This window comes from Typopeltis vanoorti, chromosome 9 (genome assembly GCF_054136105.1).
Source record: "Typopeltis vanoorti isolate ZY-2024b chromosome 9, IOZ_Tvanoo_1.0, whole genome shotgun sequence".
Taxonomy (NCBI): domain Eukaryota; kingdom Metazoa; phylum Arthropoda; class Arachnida; order Uropygi; family Thelyphonidae; genus Typopeltis; species Typopeltis vanoorti.
In genome coordinates, this window is record NC_143557.1 from 130155632 (window position 1) to 130178264 (window position 22633).

The 22633-nt window shown below is 35.6% G+C and overlaps 1 long non-coding RNA gene across 1 annotated transcript; it reads left to right on the top strand.

The window, feature by feature from the left end:
- Window positions 1-3724: 3724 nt before the first annotated feature.
- Window positions 3725-22354, top strand: LOC150103545 (uncharacterized). Its single transcript, XR_016548810.1, has 3 exons — window positions 3725-3855; window positions 19686-19795; window positions 22256-22354. It is a non-coding gene; the product is annotated as an uncharacterized LOC150103545 (long non-coding RNA).
- Window positions 22355-22633: the final 279 nt, after the last annotated feature.

Sequence of the window (22633 nt, forward strand, 5' to 3'; positions counted from 1 at the left end):
CATTAAGGGTGAGGACTTCCCGGGTAACAAATGGCAATGCTGTAGCCAATGAAGTTTTAACTGAGGCTCGGCTATTGCCGTTACCCAGTCATGACTAGAGCTTTTTAGCTCAATAACACCCTGTCCACACAGATTTTCTTCATTCAGATGATGGGATACAGAGTCAAGGACTCAGTCCATCGCCCAGTTCTTATCTTATCTTATAAGAACTATCTTCATTAAGGAGGGAAGAAGGATTCATCCAATCCAATACCTGTGGAGGGTAATGGATGGCAATGCTGTAGCCAATGAAGTTCTATAACTAAGGCTCGGCTATTGCTGTTACCCTCCTGCCATGATCAGAGCTTTAATAGCTCAATAACACCTTATTCCTACACTGTCCTCTACAGATAACGGGGAAGATGAAAAGCATTCTTGCTTCGTCCCTTTAAGCCAGTCCTCATCATAAGGACTATAAGGATCTTCATTAAAAACTACATTAAGCACCACTCTGTGAGCATTCCTTCAACCACTAACCTTGAGATCACAGGAGTGGAAGTAGCCACCAGCTCCACTGGCAAACTGACAATCTACTCAGCTTACAACCCTCCCCAAAAATCTCTACTTCACTCTGATCTAAATGCCATCTTAGGCATCAGAGGGCCCACCATTATTGCCGGGGATCTGAATTCCAAGCATCCTGCGTGGAATTGTTCAACCACAAACAAGAATGGTTGCATCCTTTTCAATTACTTAGGATCAAGCAACGCTGTTGTGGCAGGCCCCACCGAACCAACTCATCTCAGTACGTTCGGCACTGCTGACATCCTGGATATAGCTATCCTGCAGGATATTAAACTTCAGTACAGTATCATATCTATGGATGAACTATCATCCGATCAAAATCCAATTCTACTACAGCTGGGAAATCATGAATTCCTGTGTCCTCCTTCTCACTTCTACATTGTATGGGAAAGACTGTCAGCAGCACTCAAGGATTATATTGGACCTGTTCCTCACATACGCACAAAAGAAGAAGTAGAAACTGCAGTTACAAATCTCACACAACAAATTAATTCTGTTATAAAGGTAGCTTCCTCCTACAAATCTGCCCGCAAGCCAGATCGTTTGCCTGAAGACATCATGAACTTAATCAGAGACACAAACAGAGCTCGAAAAAGATTCCATAACACGTGTGCACCAGAAGATAAAACAAATCTAAACAGATTAAATGGGGCAGTAAGAGATGCACTGAAAGCTCATAGCGAATATCTATGGGATGAAAAGTTATCCTCCATTTCACCTAGTGATCACTCCATCTGGGGACTACTGAAAAATACCAAAAACAAAGGCAGATCAATTCCCCCAATATTAACTGATCAGGGCCTTGCTCACACAGATGTGGACAAAGCAGAGGTTATAGCGCACAGCTTGGAAGAGCAATGCAGGCTTTCGTATGGAAACCTTGACTTTGACCACATACATAAGATTCACAGCATGGTCAGACACTCACTCATCACCAGCACTGACCATATTGCAACAACATCACCTGCTGAGATATATGACATTATTAAAAATTTAAAGAACAAAAAAGCTCCTGGACCAGACGGCATTACTAATCGTGTGATTAAACTTCTTCCCCGGAGGGCAGTAGTGTACCTGACCAGTATAATAAATGCAATTTTAAGATTTCACTATTTTCCTTCCACCTGGAAACTGGCCGACGTAATTCCCATACATAAGCTAGGCAAAGACTCACACCTACCCCAAAATTATCGTCCAATCAGTCGCATCTCAAATCTGGGTAAGGTTGCAGAGAAGGTCATCCTCTCACGACTTCAGACCTCAATAAATGACCTAAACATCCTTCCAAAAGAACAATTTGGTTTTAGGCAACACCATAGTACTACCCAGCAAATCCACAGAATTGTTGAATACATCACAACCAGCTACAACTGGCGCCAGTGCACAGGCGCTGTTTTCCTAGACTTATCCAAAGCATTTGACAAAATCTGGCATTTTGGACTCCTGCACAAGCTTATCTCAGCCGGCATCTCACCTAAAATGGTTCATTTAATCCACTCATATCTTCAAAATTGATCAATGCAAGTACAAATCAACGGTTCTACATCCTCCCAGCTCCACATCTTTGCTGGAGTGCCGCAGGGATCTCTACTGGCTCCGTTGCAGTTCTCTGTATACATGTCAGACATCCCGCACAATCCGATGACTTCCATTTTGGCCCTATATGCGGACGATACGGCAATACTAACCAGATCTCTCAGATCCCTTTTCATTACCAGAAAGCTTCAAGAAAACATTCTAAAGCTGGAGGGTTGGTTCTCTAAGTGGAGATTGGAAGTCAACCCCCAGAAAAGCTCAGCCGTTCTTTTCTCAAAAAGGCCAATGTCTCCTGTAGGAGATTTGTTACTATTCAATACTAAAATTCCCTGGCAGTCAGAAACAAATTACCTGGGTGTAATTCTCGACAAAAAGCTATCTTTCAATCAACACACCAAGTCTGCGTGCACAAAGGCGTCTAAATCCATAGCACAGATCTATCCGCTAATTAATAGAAATAGCAAGCTCAGCAACAGAATCAAATTGCAAATATACCAGATGATAAATCGTCCTATAATCACCTATGCTTCTCCGGCCTGGAGCCACACCTCTAATGCTAACATCATCAAAATGCAGCGAGTGCAGAACAAGTGCCTGAGAATGAATCTGAACGCCCCGTGGTATGTTAGAAACAATCTACTCCACAGAGACACAAATATTCCCTATATTTTCTCTTTTCTACGATCCTTAGCCACCAAGTTTTTCCTAAAGACGTCTACACATCCCAACGATTTGGTTCAACAAGCTACAGCATACGATCCAACGGACATATTCAAATATAGAAGACCAAAAGCTATATTGGCCTCCTTTAGTAATGCATAATCTCCATGCCCAATCAGGGCGAGCATTCTGGCTCGTAAATTTTACCTTCACTGTACCCACAACAGATAGCAGGGAATATGAAAAGCATCTTGCTTCACCCCTAAAGACATAAATGTCAATTGTCAATTGTCAATTAATTATATTGTTGTTTGAATATAGCATTTAGCATTTGTTAGAACGCGTAGATCCTGATGTTCAAGAGTATAGAAGCATAATGAAAGTTCACTCAGGCATTATTTCAGTTTACTATGTAACGCTTAATAACTAAAGAACTATCGATAAACTAAATTTCAATTTGAATTGGCCAAGTGCGGAAGTAATTTCCTCCTACTCAAAGGTTACTCATGCCATCATGTTCTCTAATCAACTGCGTAAGCGATTAGAGAACATGACGTAAAAAATCTGTAAAACATTTCCGTAAAAAATCGCAGTTTCAAATCCCGTTTTTTCACAACCTGTGCATCCCATGGTGACATTACTCAGAAATAAAAGCGACCTCCTAGCACGATTCTTTTTCTCCTCTGCTCCTTTCTGAACCATCAAAATTACCTTTCATTATACTAAGAAGAGCTCACTCCATACCGTCTCTTTCTTTCACCAGAAAGGCAGAAAAAATCCTGGAAGATATTCGCATATCATCTGTGTTTGGTGGCATCCGTTAATTGCGTTCATCTATCTGTTTCAGTATTAAATGTGACGTAAATTGTTTGTGAATTCCTCAGACGCGTCGGCTGTTCACCTGAGATAAAACAAGATAGGTGATTACAGAATGTGTTTCTATCATTTTGCAATCACTTCCTTTCCGGGTACTGCAGCTTGTATCTGTAGTCTTGCACGTTGATCGGTTAGTGAATGGGGCGTAGTTAACACATTTAGTAGGAAGTTCACTTCTCTCTCTGTATTTATTAGCGTTGTCTACATTTAGAAGTTAATGTAAGTAGAACTTTTATTAAAAAAAATTGATGATGCTTTAAATGTAAAATAACAATTATTCAATTTTAATCGTATTCAATAGTTTCAGCATAAAAGCGATGTTACGTTGAAATTGCTATTTATATAATGTTAATCCTAGCATTTATAATGACGTTATTTAATAAAACGCACGTGCTGAAATTGTTTTATGATATTTGAATTTTGGTTTAAAAGAAAGTAATGACAATGAAGGATTTTATTTTTTGTTTGAAATGTAAATAATAATCCGAATAGCCGAAAACGACGATTTTTGAGAATAATACATTATAAGATCATTTACAATGAGATTCGTGTAAGTTAATTAGAATACGGAGATACACCACTTTTAATTTTGTATGCAAAAAATAAAGAAATGAATGAGTACAAAGTTTGCGAATTAACTATAGATATTATATAGATATTATAAATACAATAAACAAGGATGTTATTTTCTTTTTTAAAATTAACTATAAATTCCTATAAACATAAATGTTTGGTGCAAATGTCCTTTTTGACTGCAGTTAAGCGTACTACATATTTTCAAATTTAAGTATTGCAAGTGTATATTTTGTCCTATTATTATTTACGGATTAAAAAAAAATGGAGAAATTAAAGTAATCCTTTTCGAAATCATTTTCATAAATTAGGGTCTCCATACTATTTTTGAATCTGAGAATGAGATTCTATGTAATAAATGATGCTGATTCAAGATCTACTTGAAAGACTTTTTTTAATAGCAGGAAAGGAAATGTCCATTTCATTACAAAACAAAACTATAAAAATATACACTGTGTCTGCATAAAGAGGATTTTTTTCGATTCAACATTTCTTGAGTAATCTACGTGGGCTGTTCAATAAGCAATAAGACTAATTTTACAGTGGCGAAACCACCCATCACAATATTACTTTCTGTGGAATAAAGAAACGTTGCTGTATGTATTAACAAAAGAGGTTAATAGATGGTGTATACGGGCTGATGTTCCAGAGTGTCACGTGACTAAACGCAAGTGCTCATTGGCGAGCCTGCGAGGTGCGACCAGTCTTCGAAATGGAAGCGTCCTTGGAACAGCGTTATGCGATTAAATTTTGTGTGCGTTTGCAAAAATCGGCATCGGACACTTTTAACATGATACGCGAAGCTTTCCACGATGAAACAACGTCGAGGGCAAGTGTTTTTCGCTGGCATAAAACTTTTAAGGAAGGAATGCAAAATGCAGAAGATCTTGAACGTGAGGGAAGACGTTCAACGTCCATCACAGAGACAACGATCAACACAGCAGCAGCAATTATCATCAAGCACGTCAAAAGGAAGCGTCCATTGCTGAAGAATGGCTTCTTATTGCACCACGATAATGCAAGGCCACATATTGCTGGTTGTGTAGTGGACATTTTGCAGAAGAACAACACAGATATCCTACCCCACCCTCCATACAGTCCTGATCTCGCACCGTGCGATTTCTGGCTGTTTCCTCAGCTCAAGAAACCACTAATAGGCTGCCATTTCGAACGCAAGAAAGCATGTGTAAAATCTGCGGAGGCGGTTTTGAAAGAACTCTCAAATAACGGACTCTCACATGTGTTTAAAGAGTGGACGCAATTTTGGGACAAATGCATCGCGTCTCACGGTAGTTACTTCGAAAAAGACACTGTAAATGATGACGATTAAAGGTAATCTGTTTTCTGTATAAATATAGTCTTATTACTTATTGAACAGCCTACGTATACAAAAATCGGTATCTTACCTTCTTTGATAATGAGATGGATGACAGCAATCCACTTCGTTTTGCTACTTCATAAATAGTCTTGAAATAATTCAATTTAAAAATAATAGAAAACATCTTTGCATGGATATTCCACAAATATTAGAAGTGGTTCTTACAACCTTGGAGGGGCAGCATCCTATTGATATAGGATTTGACAACTTTATATAACTTAAAATAGCACAACAAGAAACTGATAACACTTAAGAAATGTGTCTCTTAAGAATAATTACTTTATAGGTTTAACAGTGCAGTCAGGTATCGGCCTTACTGTTCGAAAACAATCATTAACACTAGACTGGAAAAATATCCCTAAGAATATATGTAACGCGTTCCATTTTTTTTTTTTACCATCTACTTCTGTTGAAGTATATTTATCTCCAACATCGTATCGGAGATTTCAGTTAATCAGATTATCCTTATCTAGAATGGCAGTCATAAAGTATTCTCTTTAAATCTTGGGTTAGTTGTTTGAATGTGTGATCTATGTCGCTTTTTTGCTATTTATTATTTTTTATATTTTTTATTATTTATTTATTTACTATCATAATAGTGCATGGGAAGTATTTGAATAATACTTAAATGATGCCATATCAGAATGTGTCCCAAGAGTTCGAAGAATAAATAGAGTAGGAGTCAAATGGATGTGTAATCTTATTAAGCAAGACATTTGTAAGAAAAGGACGATGTGGAAGGAATACCGTTTGCATAAGGATGACGTCCGTTACGAACGTTTTATGAAGGCTAGAATAGTCACAACTGTTGTACGGAAAACAACGTCTCAGTATGAAAAGAAACTGGCTCTGCGTGCTAAGGACAATCCACAAGAATTCTACCGATATGCCGAAAGTGAAAGAAAGAATGAATATGAAAGACTAACTCTTATAAATCCAGATGGCGTGAGGGTTACAGATGCAGAAGAGGTTGTTCAGTTAATGAGTGCCCATTTTGTTAAAAGCTATCAAACTGGTGTATTCGATATTGAGCTCACTATTAACTCTTCACTGGATAAAGAAACGCAGGTGTGTGAGGACGAGGAATTAGAACTGTTGCACAAACTGAATAAGAATTCAGCAATAGGGACTGATGGAATATCAGCACGTGTGCTAAAAGAGTGTTCAGCTGAACTGGCCATTCCTTTGACCAGGATGTTTAATATGAGTCTCAGAACAGGGAACATTCCGCATGAATGGAAGGAATATATGGTAAATCCGTTGCACAAGGGTGGTGCAAACACCGATGTATCCAACTATCGACCAATTAGTATCTCAGGAGTGGTAGTGAAGATTTTGGTAAAATTCGTTAGGGCTCGCATTCAGAAATAGGTTGACAGTGAATCTCTACTTTGCAATGAACAACATGGGTTTACTAAGGGAAGGTCATGTTTTAGTAACTTGCTCACATTCTATGACAATGTTACCATTGAACTAGGCAAGGGGAATGGATACACCATGATACTTTTGGATTTTCCTAAGGATTTTGACAGAATGCAGCATGGTAGATTGCATAAATTGCAGAAAATGGGTTTGTGTTATACAATATTAGCATGGATAAGAGGATGGCTAACTAACGTATATCAAAAAGTGGTATACGGGGTGATCTGAGTCTTGAAGGTTTAAGGTGACTAGTGATGTACCACAAGGATCAGTGTTTGGTCCACTGTTATTCAATCTGTACGTTAATGATATTGGGAAGGATTTCACAAGCGACATACAGCTATTTGCTGATGATGCAAAGATAGGTAGGGTAATGAGGAATGCTGCTGATATGAAATACTTGCCAAATGATTTGAATGGGCTGGAATTGTGGGCATGGGAAAATGGGTGTCAGTTCAATGTGAGTAAATGTAAAGTCATTCACTTCAATATTATTAAATATCCAATGTCGTATTATATGGGTGGGATTAGGCTAGAAGAAACTGATGAGGCTAGGAATCTTAAAGTTTTAATAGATAGGAAGTTGAAGTTTAGGGCCATCTGGCAAAGGTTGCAAATACAACTCCAAAGATAATTGCAATACTGAAACGAACGTTCACATGTAAAGATAAGGATGTTATTTTGCCTCTTTACAAGACCTTGATAAGACCTCACTTGGAGCATTGTGCGCAGGTCTGGTCTCCTGGTTTCCATTATGATTTTGATATACTGGAGAGAGTAAAAAGAAGAGTTTGATATCAGCAGATTGTGGAATAATGATTATGAAGACAGACTGAGAATGTGTAGGCTGCAGACACTAGCAAACAAGAGAAAGAGGGGTGATATGATTGAAACTGACAAACTTCTGAAAGGGTCATACATGATTTCAATTGATGGAATTTTTCAATTTATGGAGGCTGGGGAAAGAATGAGAGAGCATCCTTGGAATCTGAGAATGAAGGCCGCCAAGAAGAGAGGAGGGTCAGATGTTTCTCTCAGAAGGTAGTGCGTGATTGGAATGGATTGCCATTGGATGTTGTGAGTGTAAGCATGAATTCAAGGATACGTATGATAGCTGGTGTGTGTGTGAAGTATGTGGCCTCCCTCGATGAGTTGAGTCTCTGACGCCTTGGAGGTCTCTGTTAATAATAATAATAATAATAATAATAATAATAATAATAATACTTTTTTTATATTTTATTTTTTTTATTGTGCTTTCAAATATTTACATATGTACAATGAGCATCTATTCAGTATATTATTTTACAAGGTTCAGCACTTTGTGCTACACATAATGAGATTTAAATAGTAATGCTGATAATAGTTTTTTTTTTAACAACAATCATAATAATAATTTACAATTATATTGTTCAGAGTTACATAAGAAGTATTATATTACATGTTGTAGTTTACTATTTTTTTTTTCAAGTTTGAAAAGGTGTGATTATACAACAGTATTTACACATATGCAATCTAAATATTATATTTCCTAATTCTCACAAGCATACAGTGTAAACTCATGATTTACATTTAAAAGAATTTTTTTTATTACATTGCATATATTTGTTACAGTTATTATATACATTACATACATTTGATTACATATGATACATTACTTACATTTGTTTACATGTGTTACTTACATTACATACATTGGTTTTCATGGGATACGTACATTACATGCATTTGGTTACATGTGATACATCTTGGATGAGAACTAATTTCTTTGCTTTCATCCTCGAAGCTTATATGTAAGCTTATCTGAGGTTGACACCAGTTGGTTATTATGAATTGCTTTTTTTTTTTTTTTTGCTGTGTTGGGAAGCTGCGAAACCTGTGATTGAGAAATTCGCGCGCGCGCGCGCACTCACACATACACACACGCACGCACGCATGCACACACAATAACTTGGAATGTATTCATGCGTCGCAGAACTGGAAGCCTGAGTGAATATATTGTGTTTCATTAGGTTTGTATGGTATTTTGGGTGCGTCTTTCTTCTTCGTAGTATGTCCTTAGAGCTCTTTTCAGGCTATTGTAGTTTGTAAGGTTTCTGTATTCAAAAGGTAACTTGTTTATCATGTCTGGGATGTAGAAGTTTCGCGTGGCCTTTACGTAGTGATTATTGTATTTATATGTGATATAATCAGTAGTCTGAGGTGTTGTTATACGGTATGTATTTCTAACTGTCCTGTAGTTGGCATGGAAATAATGTTTTAGCATGGCTGTATAGTGACATAAATGTTTTGCTGTCAGTATATTGTGTTCTGACATTGCAATGTTTATAAGGTCGTGATTTTCTCTTTGTTCCCAAAAGATCAGTTTTGTCATTTTGTACTGTAGCGAAATTAATCTATTTAATTTGTAGGGTGCGCAGAAAGTATACGTTGTTATAGTGTATCTTAGTATATTTTGGCATAATGCTTTGTATATTAGTGTTTTTAGGCGTATGGGAACTATGTATTTTAACCTGTAGAGTTTGCCACTTATTGTTCGGCGTTTGTTGTGTAGATGGTTTATGTGGCTATTCCAGTTCATATCTGCATCGAAGTAAACTCCAAGGTATCGTATTGTTTCAACCTGAGTGATTGTAGTGGTTTTGCTGTTCTGTGTGTTTTGTATGTTGGAAAGTGGATGTTGGATGGTTATATATTTGTTATCAACTGGTCGAGTCAGTGGATTTCTGAATATCATTAATTTTGTCTTTTCTGAGTTTAGGTATATGGAGATTTTCGGTTGCCAGTCTATGATCACATTTATGTCATGTTGCATATTTGTTTAGGATATGCTTGCGTTATTATGGATGGATATTATTGCTGTATCGTCTGCGTATTGGAATATCTTACCTTGGAGTGGTAGCTGATTAATATCGTACGTGTAAATGTTGAATAGAGTTCGGGAGAATACAGCTCCCTGTGGTACTCCACAGGTTACTGGAAGCTCTCTGCTTCGGTTTGACCCGATACGTGTGATATGCTTTCTATTTTGGAGGTAGTTTGTAAACCACCTGTGAAGAGGCCCGTCTATTCTTACATGCCTCAACTTTTCTAACAAGGTTTGATGTGTAAGTGTATCGAATGCTTTAGTTAGATCAATAAAGACTACCATGGCAATTTTGTTTTTGCCTAAGGCGGTATTAATTACGTCTGTAAAGTCTTCCAAGAGAAATGTTGTTCCCTTATTTTTCTGAAAACCATATTGTGTTTTGGGGATAATATGAAAGATCTCAGTGTATGCTGTGAGTTTCTTCAGTATGATCCACTCCATAATTTGATTGATAATTGGTAATGTTGCTATGGGTCTGTAATTGCTGCTTAAATTTCTTTTTCCATGTTTGTATATGGGTGTGATTATGGCTGTCTTTAGCATACTTGGTATCTGTCCTGTTTTAAATATTTTATTTATTAGTTTTAGTAGGATAGGACTTAAACTAGCTGCATGTTGCTTTATATCTTTAGGTCTGATACCATCTATTCCTGGGCCTTTGTTTGGTTTGATTTGATTTATTGCAAAGAGAAGTTCTGCTTCTTTTATGGTTGGGAACCATAATGCCTGTTTTGATTGTGGTCCAAGTGGAGGGTCTCGTTTTGTGATTGGGTGAATATTTTTGTGTAGTTCTTGGATGGAGTCTGCAAAGTATTGGTTAAATTCATTTGCTAGTTGTTGGATAGGTTTTGCGTCTTTCGTGAAGCTGTGTTTTATGGTTTCGGAGGCGGAGGTGTTGGGAATAAAATCTATCATCTCATTGATCAGATGCCAGGTTTGTTTCATGTTGTTTTGTGCAGAGGTTAGTTTGTCTTTGTAGTAGTTTCTTTTTGCATTATTTGTGTTGTAAGGCGGTTCCTTGTTATCTTATATTCAGTTTTTAAAGCTGTGTTATTTGGATATCGCTTTAATTCTTTCCATAAATCGTCCTCTCTGTGTATTTCTAGGATTAAGTTTTGTGTTATTCAAGGATTTTGTGTTGTTTTTGAACGAATTTGGGTTTTCTTTGTAGCTTTCTTATATATTTCCTCCAGTGTGAGTTTAATGTTGTTGTATAAGATATCTGCTGAATCTGATGTCAGGTGTTCCCAGTTTGTTTTTCTTATTTCGTGATTGACTATTTCTTCGTCTATTATTGTTTTAATAATAATAATAATAATAATATTTTTTAAACATTTTATTATGTCTCAGTATAAATTTCATACAATAATAATATTTACAATAAGGATTATACAGAATTTTTGAATTTAGAATATACATAATAATAATAATAATAATAATAATAATAATAATAATAATAATAATAATAATAATAATAATAATAATAATAATAATAATAATTTATTTATTTTATTTATTTATTTATTTATTATTATTTTTTTTATGTCTCAGATGAATTGCATACATAGTTGCTGTAGTAATTATATATATACACTATTTATAACGCATTATAAGTGTGTATAACAGATACTTGCAAGTTAGTAATTTTCTTCCTCGAAGCTTAGCAGAGCTTATCTGAGGAAGATAATAGATGACAGAGGGTGGTGGTTTCATGGTTGTGTTCCTATGCTGGTCACAACAAGGCAGGTGTTGATTTTACTGTTTGTTGGTACGTGCTTGGAAGACTTCGACTGCTTTTACAATTTAACTTTTTTTTTCCTTTTTTTCTTTTTTTTTGTGCAAATAGGGTTGGATTTAGATAGGGTGTGTTTGTTTCTTTGTGTTCTTGTAGTGATAGTTTTTGACAGGGGGGGTTGTCATAGGTTTATGTGTGTGTGTGTGTGTGCATGTGTGGTGGGGGAGAGAGAAACAGGAATTGCTCTAATTTTCATTCTCGCTATAATATTTATATAGTGCCTGTTTCAGCTCTCTGTATGTTCCTAGGTTTCTGTTGTCGAACGGCAGTTTGTTTATCATGTCAGGTACGTAGAAGTTTCGGGTGGCTTTGCCGTTGTACTTATATGTTATGTAGTTTGTTGACTGTGGTCTTGTTATTTGATGTGTTGTTAATAATAATAATAATAATAATAATTTTTTATTTATTTTTTTTATTGTTCTTTCAAATATTTACATATGTTTCGGGTGGCTTTGCCGTTGTACTTATATGTTATGTAGTTTGTTGACTGTGGTCTTGTTATTTGATGTGTTGTTAATAATAATAATAATAATAATAATTTTTTATTTATTTTTTTTATTGTTCTTTCAAATATTACAATGATCATCTATTCAGTATATTATTTTACAAGGTTCAGCACTTTGTGCTACATATAATGAGATTTAAATAGTAATGATGATAACAGTTTTTTTTTTTATATAACAATCATAATAATAATTTAAATTATATTGTTCAGAGTTACAGAAGTTGTATAATATTACATGTTGTGGTTTACTATTTTTTTTTCAAGTTTGAAAAGGTGTGCTTATTCAACAGTATTTTTTTTCAAGTTTGAAAAGGTGTGCTTATTCAACAGTATATTTACACATATGCAATCTGAATATTATGCGTCCTTTTTTCACAAACATACGGTGTAAACTCATGATTTACTTTTAAAATATTTTTTTTTTTACATTGCATACATTTGTTACAGTTATTATATAGATTACATACATTTGTTACAATTATTATATACATTACATTCATTTGTTTACATATGATACATTACTTACATTTGTTTACATGTGTTATTTACATTACGTACATTGGTTTACATAGAATACATACATTGGTTTTCTTGTGATACGTACATTACATGCATTTGGTTACATATGATACATCTTGGATGATAATTAATTTTTTTCCCTTTCATCCTCGAAGCTTAAATGTAAGCTTATCTGAGGATGACACCAGTTGGTTAATAATAATAATAATAATAATAATAATAATAATAATAATAATAATAATAATAATAATAATAATAATAATAATAATAATAATAATAATAGTGTATAGCTATTTTTATCTATACACTAGCACCAAAAAACAGGGAAATATTGATACAACATCTAAGAATAAAGCAAAGAAAAAGAAATAAAAATTAAACGATTAATGAAATTAGTCGTTTAATTTTTACCAGTAAAGTTTGGTATTAGACATACAGCAAATTACGCTCTACTTAAAAGAGATAGACATATGTTGATAAAGAAAAAAAAACACCAATTATTCCGTAGCATTATATTTGTTTCCAGTTAAAACTAATACAAGATATAGATTTTTTTTTATTTTAAACAATAGCATAAAAGCTTTGTTGTTAGCTAGCTTATTAAAGAAATCTAACCTAGATCTGACGTGATGACGCGTTTATGAATAAAAAAAAATATTTTTTAAGTAAAAATAATAAAAAAAAAACGATACATAATTTTAAAGAAGTCGATGGCCGATGGCCGATGGATATTTATCGTTGAAGTAGATCTTGTTTAAAAAGTACCGGATGTCACTCATACAGAGGAACTTCAGCTAATGCCAAATACCCCACCATTCTGTATGGTAGTCTGTATTTTCCGGAAGTTTCTATATGAAAAAATTATAAAAATAAATAAATAATAACTTTGTTCCTGACGTATATTAAATTGCAGTATAGGTAAAGTGTCAATAATAGTGACCTCAAGTTATTGTAATAACTTGAGGTCACTATTACTCGGGGACAGCAAGTTATTGTAATAATCTCCACCTAGTATGTGATGAATGAAGAATTTATCGAAGAGCAGCATAAGCATCTCAGCAATTCTATACTGACAATTTTTTTTTAATTTTGTATTATTAATCTATATTATTATCATATCGCACTTTATCCAGCTTTGTATTAATTGCATGAAAATAAACTTCTTTAAAAATGTTGGATGTAAAACCTTACTGATTGTGGGAATAAAACGATAGAATGTTCAGACAGTTGTTCAGATATAGTGTTCAGACAGCGATTTTTAATGGAAATCTCAAGGACCTTAGAAAATGTGGATTGTAGAGATATAAGCCTATTTTTTTACTGTATTGCATGCAGTTTTAACCTTTCAAGAGTGGCATTACATGCTACTTTTAAATGTTCAATGAATTTCCCATTTTAGATTATTTATTTATTTATGAGTTTCTGTTAGGAAAGAACTTCATATTATTAGCATTAAGGAATGGGTGAGCAGAGCTAATCTAAGATAGCATCGTCATTTGAATAGAATAGGCAAGGATAAGATTGTAAAATGAATGTTCTGGCCATTATTTAAATGGATGGCGCAATTAGTCAGAGAAACAAGATGTTAATCTGATCAACACTTGACATCAAAAAGAAATAAGACAAATAGTCAACAGAAAGCAAGACAGCCAAAGATTTCAGGCTATTATAGTCACAAAAGCTGTGACTTTAGTATCAGATTCCTACTGTAATTATATCCTTTGCAAGCTAGTTATGCCTTCTATTTTAAAAACTCTTAAACCACTAACGACATTTGCAGAATGGACAAAAGCACTCAAATTCTAAGATGAAATCGTACAAAATTCGTAACGTTTAGCCCATCATTCATTTATGTGTCATTTATTCTATCAACAATTTACGAGATTTCCTGGTGCCACTCAAGTGGTTATGAAGCTCGATTAACCGAAATATTTAATAACTCTCATTCTCCAGTTAATTGTGCGTCTTAATAAACAGTTACCAGGAGAATATGGGGAAGATAAGAGTGCTGATACCAGATTCTAAGCGAAAATTAACTAGTTACACCAGTGTGAGGAAAATTTCGGCAGTCTAAAGGTACACTTGTTGTTAGAAGCACCGGGTGATCAAAATTAAAATATCCCTGTTTAAGGCATTGATCCAAATGCTGTGATCCAAATCCTCCAGTGATCCAAATGCTGCCCACGTTTACAGGACTATAATGTGTGTCATGTGAAAGCAATATCCGAGAACAAAAAAGTAGTTCTAAAATTCACCACTAGCAAGCGTTGTAAACTTTAATTGCTGGAATTTGTATATCACACAAATTGGCAGGTGTCAGGAGAGTTTAAAAAGATGGACACGGGATTTTCGTTTGATTCCAGTTGATATTACCATCCACAGTGATGGCACAAACCTTGCTCCAACCTGCTTTGCTCGTAAATCTCTACTACCTACACAGTTGCAATAGTGTTGCTGCTCCACTAATTTCGTCGCCTAAACAAAGATGGACGAGGTCCACTATCACCGTGTGTTCTGTGACGAATGATTAGTCGTTTTGGGTTGGGAAATGGGATCATTGGGAGATGACCTAGCAGAGGGCGCTAACCAATCAGTTCACAACACGTGAATAAAGTTGTGGAGCAGGCCATGAATAACAGCGTTGATTCCTATAGTGCACGTGATGTATCAACCATGGATGTACTTCACAGAACCGTCTGGAAACATTCTATATTTCAGCACATTCAAGATGACCCTGACACAGAAGTTGCGGCTGAAGGACTTTGAAAGTCCACTGACATTCGCTTCAACATTCCTTGCACGAGTGCAGCTGGTCGCTGCGTGACAGTGGTTGATTTTGTGAGAATGAAGCTAAGTTTCACCTGAACGGAGCTGTGAATACCAACAATCGATGAGTATGGGCAGGGCCGGTTCTAATAGGTGGGCAGGACGTGCGTACACGCAGGCAGCCAAATATCTAGTGCGGCCGATGGAATAAATTCGATATAGCCTATAGTTAAGTTTAAAATACTGGTGATGAAATAGGAACGTAACACTGTTAAAACTTATATCGGTGCTAACTTCGAAATATCTTCTTTGGGTTTCTAATATAAATTAATCTCTTAATGTTTTGGGTGAGCTCGTTAAATGTTTAAGGGAGCTAGATGCGATGAAGCATTTAATACTTATTAAAGACACAGACGTTTCAGCTAAAGAAGTAAACGTAGTATCCGAATTTCCAGTTGTAAGGTACAGAACTAACGTTCGCCACTTAGATTATGAAAGTCCAGATGAACTTGATGAAGAAATAAAAAATTCAAAAGATTTGTTCAGAATATAATTCTATCTAGTAATTATTGATACTGCATTAAATTCCATTAAGGAAAGATTTAAAATTCTGAATGAATGTAATAATGTATTTAAATTTCTTTGTGAATTCAGAGAAATGACCGAAGAAAAAATTAAAAAATCTTGTTTTGTGTTGATTTAGATGTTTTCCTTCAAATTAATAAAGATGGTGAATATATTAAAGTTATTGATGGTTTTGAGCTCTTCAATGAGCTGATAACGTACAGAACTTTTAGTGGTGGAAGTGGCATTATAGAAACTGACCCATTAAAACATTTGACATACAGGGTGTTCGGGATAAATTTGACAGTTTCGTAAGGAAAAAGAAAATCTTCTTTGTATCTATTAAATTTAATGATTTGACAAAAAAACATTACAGGCAGAGTTAATTACAATACTATCAACAAGATTTACTCAAAATAACCACCATTAGCATCGATCACAGCTTCAATTCTGCTTCGGAACCTCGAACAAGCTGATGCTACAGTCTCCCTGGGAAGGGCCGCAAAAACTGTTTTAATTTTATCCATTAACTGGGCTTTTGTATTACTGGAAGTGCGATTGGTGTCTTTTTCAACTGCGCCCCATACAAAATAATCCATGGGGTTAAGGTCTGGGGAGTTTGGAGGCCAAACATTTGGACTGGTGAAGTCGTAGAAATTTTCAGACAACCATTTTTGACTTTTCCCAGAGGTGTGGCAAGGGGCCGAATCCTGCTGCCATACATACGGCCTACCATTGGCTACCCTTGTTATCCAGGGCTTGACTACAGTTAGCAACTCCACGAACAAAGCCCGAATTCCAATGCCAGGGTTCTTCAACACCTGTTCCTGCAGATTTGCGAGGAACTCTGCTGTACGAACGCAATCAGATCGTCTGCTAGGGATCTTTCTTCTTGCTACATTCTCGTAGTCACCATTGCAAGTCTCTAGTTCATGCCTGATTGTTTTTACTGTATTCAGGGAGCATTGGGCAGCAGTCGTAATATCCTTATTTTGATGGCGGGCACGAATCATCATGATACAAGTTATTCTCTTCCATGATTCAGGTGGGTTCCAGCTATCCATCCTTTCTGACATCTTGTATATGAATGAAGAAGGGTCCAAACTTTTAAATGAAGAGAAGTGTGTGTTAATACATGTAACTTACGGAAAAATATAATTAATTATAAATATGTCAAATTTATCCCGAACACCCTGTATATTGCAAAAAATAACTTGATGTCATCATTTCCAAATCTATTTTTAGCTTTGAGAATTTTCCTCACATTACCCGTTAGTGTAGCATCAGGTGAAAGGAGATTTTCGAAACTCAAACTTATAAAAACATATTTAAGAACACCAATGACCCAAGACAGGTTTAGTGATTTAGGATTGCTCGCAATAGAAAAAGATTTGTCTGGAAATTAGAATTATCAAATGTTATTGATGAATTGGCAAATAAAAAAACAAAAAGTAGAATGTTCTGATGTAATGATTGCATCTGTTTGGGAAGTTGTACATTTTGCATCTGGTTGATATAATTTATACATGCATTGTACTTTTTATATTTTTATAAAATTAAATTAAATAGCCTACAGTATATAAAATATTTCATGAATTTTCCTTTGTCAATTAGGCTTCATTATACGGCCATAAAAACATCCTAATAGTAATATTCTGGTTTATGTGGTAAATTTATTCGTGATCTGCATTTAGGGTAAGGCAACACTTTTTTTTTTCGAACATGTACAGCAGTGAATAGAACATGTGCACAAGAATGGTGATGTTCTGTACAAATATTTTCTGTCAACGTGGCTATCACCATTCTTGCATATGTTCTATTCACTGCTGTACATGTTTGAAAAAAAAAAAGTGTTGCCTTACCCTCAAGGGCGGCCAGTTATCTCTAGCACGCAGGAGTCTAAAACCGGCCCTGAGTATGGGCCACACAAAACCAACATGCAGTTCAACAAATTCCTTTGCGATCACCCCCAGTTATGGTATACAGCTTAGTTTAACATTGGGCCATTCGTTTTTGATGACATTCCCCAGTCGGGTCCTGCTCAGTGACTAACTGGTAACGCGATATTATAAACAGTTTTTTTGTGCCACCTACAGGCAGCGCGTGTGCATGGATTCAGTCATTTTCGTGTAAGATGGGGCTCCTGCACACATCGATTGATCCATAGAGGAGGTTCTTCGAGAACATTTCACCGAAGCCGAAGTGATCATCCGTGCATTTACCATTTCATGGCCGCCTCATTCATCTGATCTGATCCCCTGTGACTTCTGGAACTGAGGTTTTCTTAAAAACAGGGTTTATCGGGATCATCCTGATAACTGTCCAGCGCTGAAAGACAGCATAACGCAGCATGTGGGCAACATCAGTCCCGACGAAATGTGCTCTGCATTGAACAAGGTGTGCAAAGGATGCAGTTTGTAGCATACCGGGAAGGGCAGCACGTTGAACAGTATGGCCTGTGGTTGCATAATGGAAGTGAATAAAAAGGTGTTATTTATGCTTGTGTGGCTTTTCTCCTTCTTGTACACACAGAAAAATTACTACATCTACATTTAGTACATCACATAACGCCTCCTGGAGGTAGATTTTGGAACAACCTTTATTTTTCTTAGATATCTCTTTCGCATGACATACCATGTATTCCTGCGAAGTTTCGTAGAATTTTAATCATTGAGCGGCGCTCCACACGGTCATAAACAGGGATACTTTCTGATCATTGCATGTTTTCACTTAACAAATTTTATTTTATTGTGGCTATGTCTTCAGATGGATCACACTACAGAATGGTTTTATCTTTACTCCTTCTTCGACTGAAAAATTCGTTTCTGTCTTTCACGAGTTTACTAATCTCAAACAATAAAACTCTCCAGTAGCTCAAAACGATAGCAAATCAAATATATATTTTCTCTATTAGAATTATAATATTGCAATATGTACTTTCCAATGAATATATCAAGTGGTAACAGTTCCACTGAACATATTTCTCATTGAATATTAATGGGGAATAATGTAATATTAAATACATTAAATGATGAAAATACTCATTAAGAATATTTTATTTTAATTCATACCTGACAACGTCAACTAACCATAACGTTTTTACAAAGGAAGAACAAAACTCACCTTTAATCAACGAGTAAAATTAAGTTCTGAACAACAAAATAAATCTGACTACATTAACAGCGATATCATTTTTAGAAACGTGTAAAATATTGTAATCTTTCACAGGAAATGTTTCAGTATTGATCAAAACCTGAAAATACACGATCATTAATCAGCTTATATTCAACATTCATTAATACGCTAAACGTTTCTATTTTGATTTACGAGTAAAAATAAAATAAAAAAATATATTGGGTTCCATTCTTCAGAAATTAGTGCATATCTAGACAGGAAAAAGGAGAGATTTTTGCACCATAACACAGCAGATAATGGCCACTACGCGATGTTCCTAATACAATCTAGTATTGATTTTTACTCGCTAACTGAGAAGGTCAATTGTATAAACAGAAGTCTATTAAGTAAATCCTAATAAATGAGACCATTTGATTTGACTTTGCAGAAACGAAATATTACTTAATGTTCCAAAAAGTTAAATGTTATGATATAAAGGTTCAGTTGTTTGACGGTGTGATTACATTTCTTTTTAATTTTTTTCTAGTTCTTCTTCAGAGATCACCAGGAGGCTCAAGATGCTTAATCAAACATCCATACATCTAACAATGTTCAGGTTTCTTCTTTCTGTCATTTTCTTCAGTGTACAGACACTTGGTAAGTACACATCCATTTTTTTTGGATGAATTCACTTTCGCATATCTACAGAAAGAAGTAAAATTGCTCATTCTATTCTCAGAAGGAAAACGAAATCGACGAAGAGTTACATATAACAAATTTTCGTTACTAATAATAAATTTATTTTAAATAAAAACAGAACTAATCACGTCTCCTCTAAACCATGTACAGCAGAGGGTATTATAAAAATAGTTTCATTGCATATTTACACAGGAAATGAAATATTAAGAGAATAAATAATAATCTGAGAATAAATAAGTAGTTGCAAAATTCACCACCAGGAGGCGTTGTAAACACCTCCTGGAATTTCGTATATTCTGGAATTTGTATAGGACACAACTCGGCAGATGTCAGGAGGGCTTAAAAAGACGGACACGGGATTTTTCCATTCATTCCAGTTGATAATATCTTCCACAGTGATGGCACTAACTTTGCCCCAACGTGCTAGGCTGGTGAAGTTGAACTACAAAACAATTGCAATGCTGTTGCTGCGAATGGAATTTGTGACCTGCTCAGTTACTGCCGAGAGGGGTCAGGATATTATCAACAATTCTGTTGTGATAAAGCAGCGCCTGTGAATGGTTTCCGTCATTATCAGGCATGATGGGACCCCTTCACACATCAGTCGATCCGTACAGAAGGTTCTTCGAGAACATTTCACCGAAGCCAAAGTGATCAGCCATGCGTTTTCCACTGCCATCACCTGATCTGATCCTCTGTGACTTCTCGCTCTGGGGATTTATGGAAGACAGGGTTTATCGGGAACATCCTGGTAACTCGCCAGAGCTGAAAAACAGCACAACGCAGAATGTACGCAACATCAGTCCTGACCAGCTGCGTTCAGCCGTTCCACACACTCTGCATAGAATGCAATTTGTGGCATATCGGGAAAGGCAGAACACTGAACATTGAACAGCCCATGAATGCTTAATGAAAGTGAATAAAAAAATGTGTTATTTATGCTTGTGACGCTTTTCCCCTTCTTACACACAAAAAATAATTATTACATCTTCATTCCGTACGCCATACAGTGCCTCCTGGTATTTAATTTTCGAACTTCATTTTTGTTTCTCAAATGTGGTTTCTGCATGACGCACTTTGCATCCCTACGAAGTTTCGCAGCATTTGGATGACTGGATGGCTCTTTACAAGGCCTTAAACTGGAATACTATAACTTTGATCATCCTGTATATGTCTTTTGGTAACAGGAAGGTATGAACAAAAAAAAGGATCTTTAGTTAGCTGTAGAGGGATGTCATGTTAACTGATTTCCAGTAAAGTGTTATCAAAGAATGGACCTCCCTCTCTCTCTCTCTCTCTCTCAATTAGGAGTTCAGACGATGCCCAGCCCTGGAAGTCAAGGCTAGACCGTTACGTTCTTAAAATTATACCTTGTGTTTCTATGTAAGGACCTACAATTCCAAATATCATCTCAAGCAATGTTCGAGTTCTGATAGATTTCTTCATGAAAGTAAACGTTAAAACTGTTGAGTCCTTGGAAACACATTCATTGAATCAGGAAATGTCTGAGTCTAATGACTGCTAGAAAGACACCCATTTTCCAGAAGTCATTAGACTGCTGGAAAAATAAGTTCCAAACCGCATGTTGAGATTTTGTATCAGAACAATTGACGTAGAGTCAGATTCAGAGAACCCACCAAGGTGAATACCAACAGCTAAACGTAGCCGACGATACGACAAGGAATTTGTGAACATGATATGAGGACAAAAGTCACACCACCTAAGTGATCTATTTCTAAACTTTACAAAGCATCTATGGACAGAGTTACGACGCCAGTCAAGGACGATATGAATGACACTGGGATGACACTTTAGTTGATAAATCTACACCTTTATTTTAAGTAATATTTGTGGTCAATGTTAAGTAACTCTGCGTATTGGATGTTGTGAAAATGAAACATATGTAAAAATGCTGATTGTTCCATACAATCTTTCTATTAAAATCAGCGCTACCACACTTAACAAATGCATTGATTTGCATTGCCGTTAAAAAACTTATCCTGTATGTCATAATACATACAGGATAACAATCATAATATATTTAATTTTCTCGTAGGCTTAGATGCGTCTCTTGTAAATTGGACTAAATGTCCAATTCAACAGGAAATAGGTGACAGGTAAAGAGACGTGCATAGTCTTTTTTTGTTGACTTCCGTAAAGTTTTTATAGAATGAGAGACTCTGGTAGTTCAAACAAATCTGTTTTTTAAATGTTGTAACAGTTTGTTTTATTTTAGTCATTCAGTGCGCGCGCGCGCGCGTGTGTGTGTGTATGTGTGCGTGCGCAATAGGGACATATGCCTTTTAATATTTTACATTCTAACTTGCAAGTATGATTTTTACCATCAATACTTCACATACTCTCAGCACATCAACACATCTGTATGTGATCTATTTATATTATTCATTTTTATTTCAGCTGATTACTGCTCTCCTTCTTGCATGAATGGAGGGACATGTTACTCCGGTATCTGCATCTGCACAAGAAATCATTATGGGATATGGTGTCAGTACAGTAAGTATTTGTTCAATTTTTTTTATAAAAAAAATGCTTATTTATGCATTTGATTTAATGAGCGTGATATACTTAAGACTTTTTTAGTGGGCAGCTAGTAAATTGTGTATATATAAAATATGCGCGCGTGTGTGTGTGTGTGTGTGTGTGTGTGTGTGTGTGTGTGTGTGTAGCTGTAGAACATTAGCTATACTCGTAATGATTTTTTTTTTCTTTTCTTTTATAGGTGTTGTTTTCGAGTTCACTGCGGGATCTATTATAGGAATTGTCTTAGGATGCATT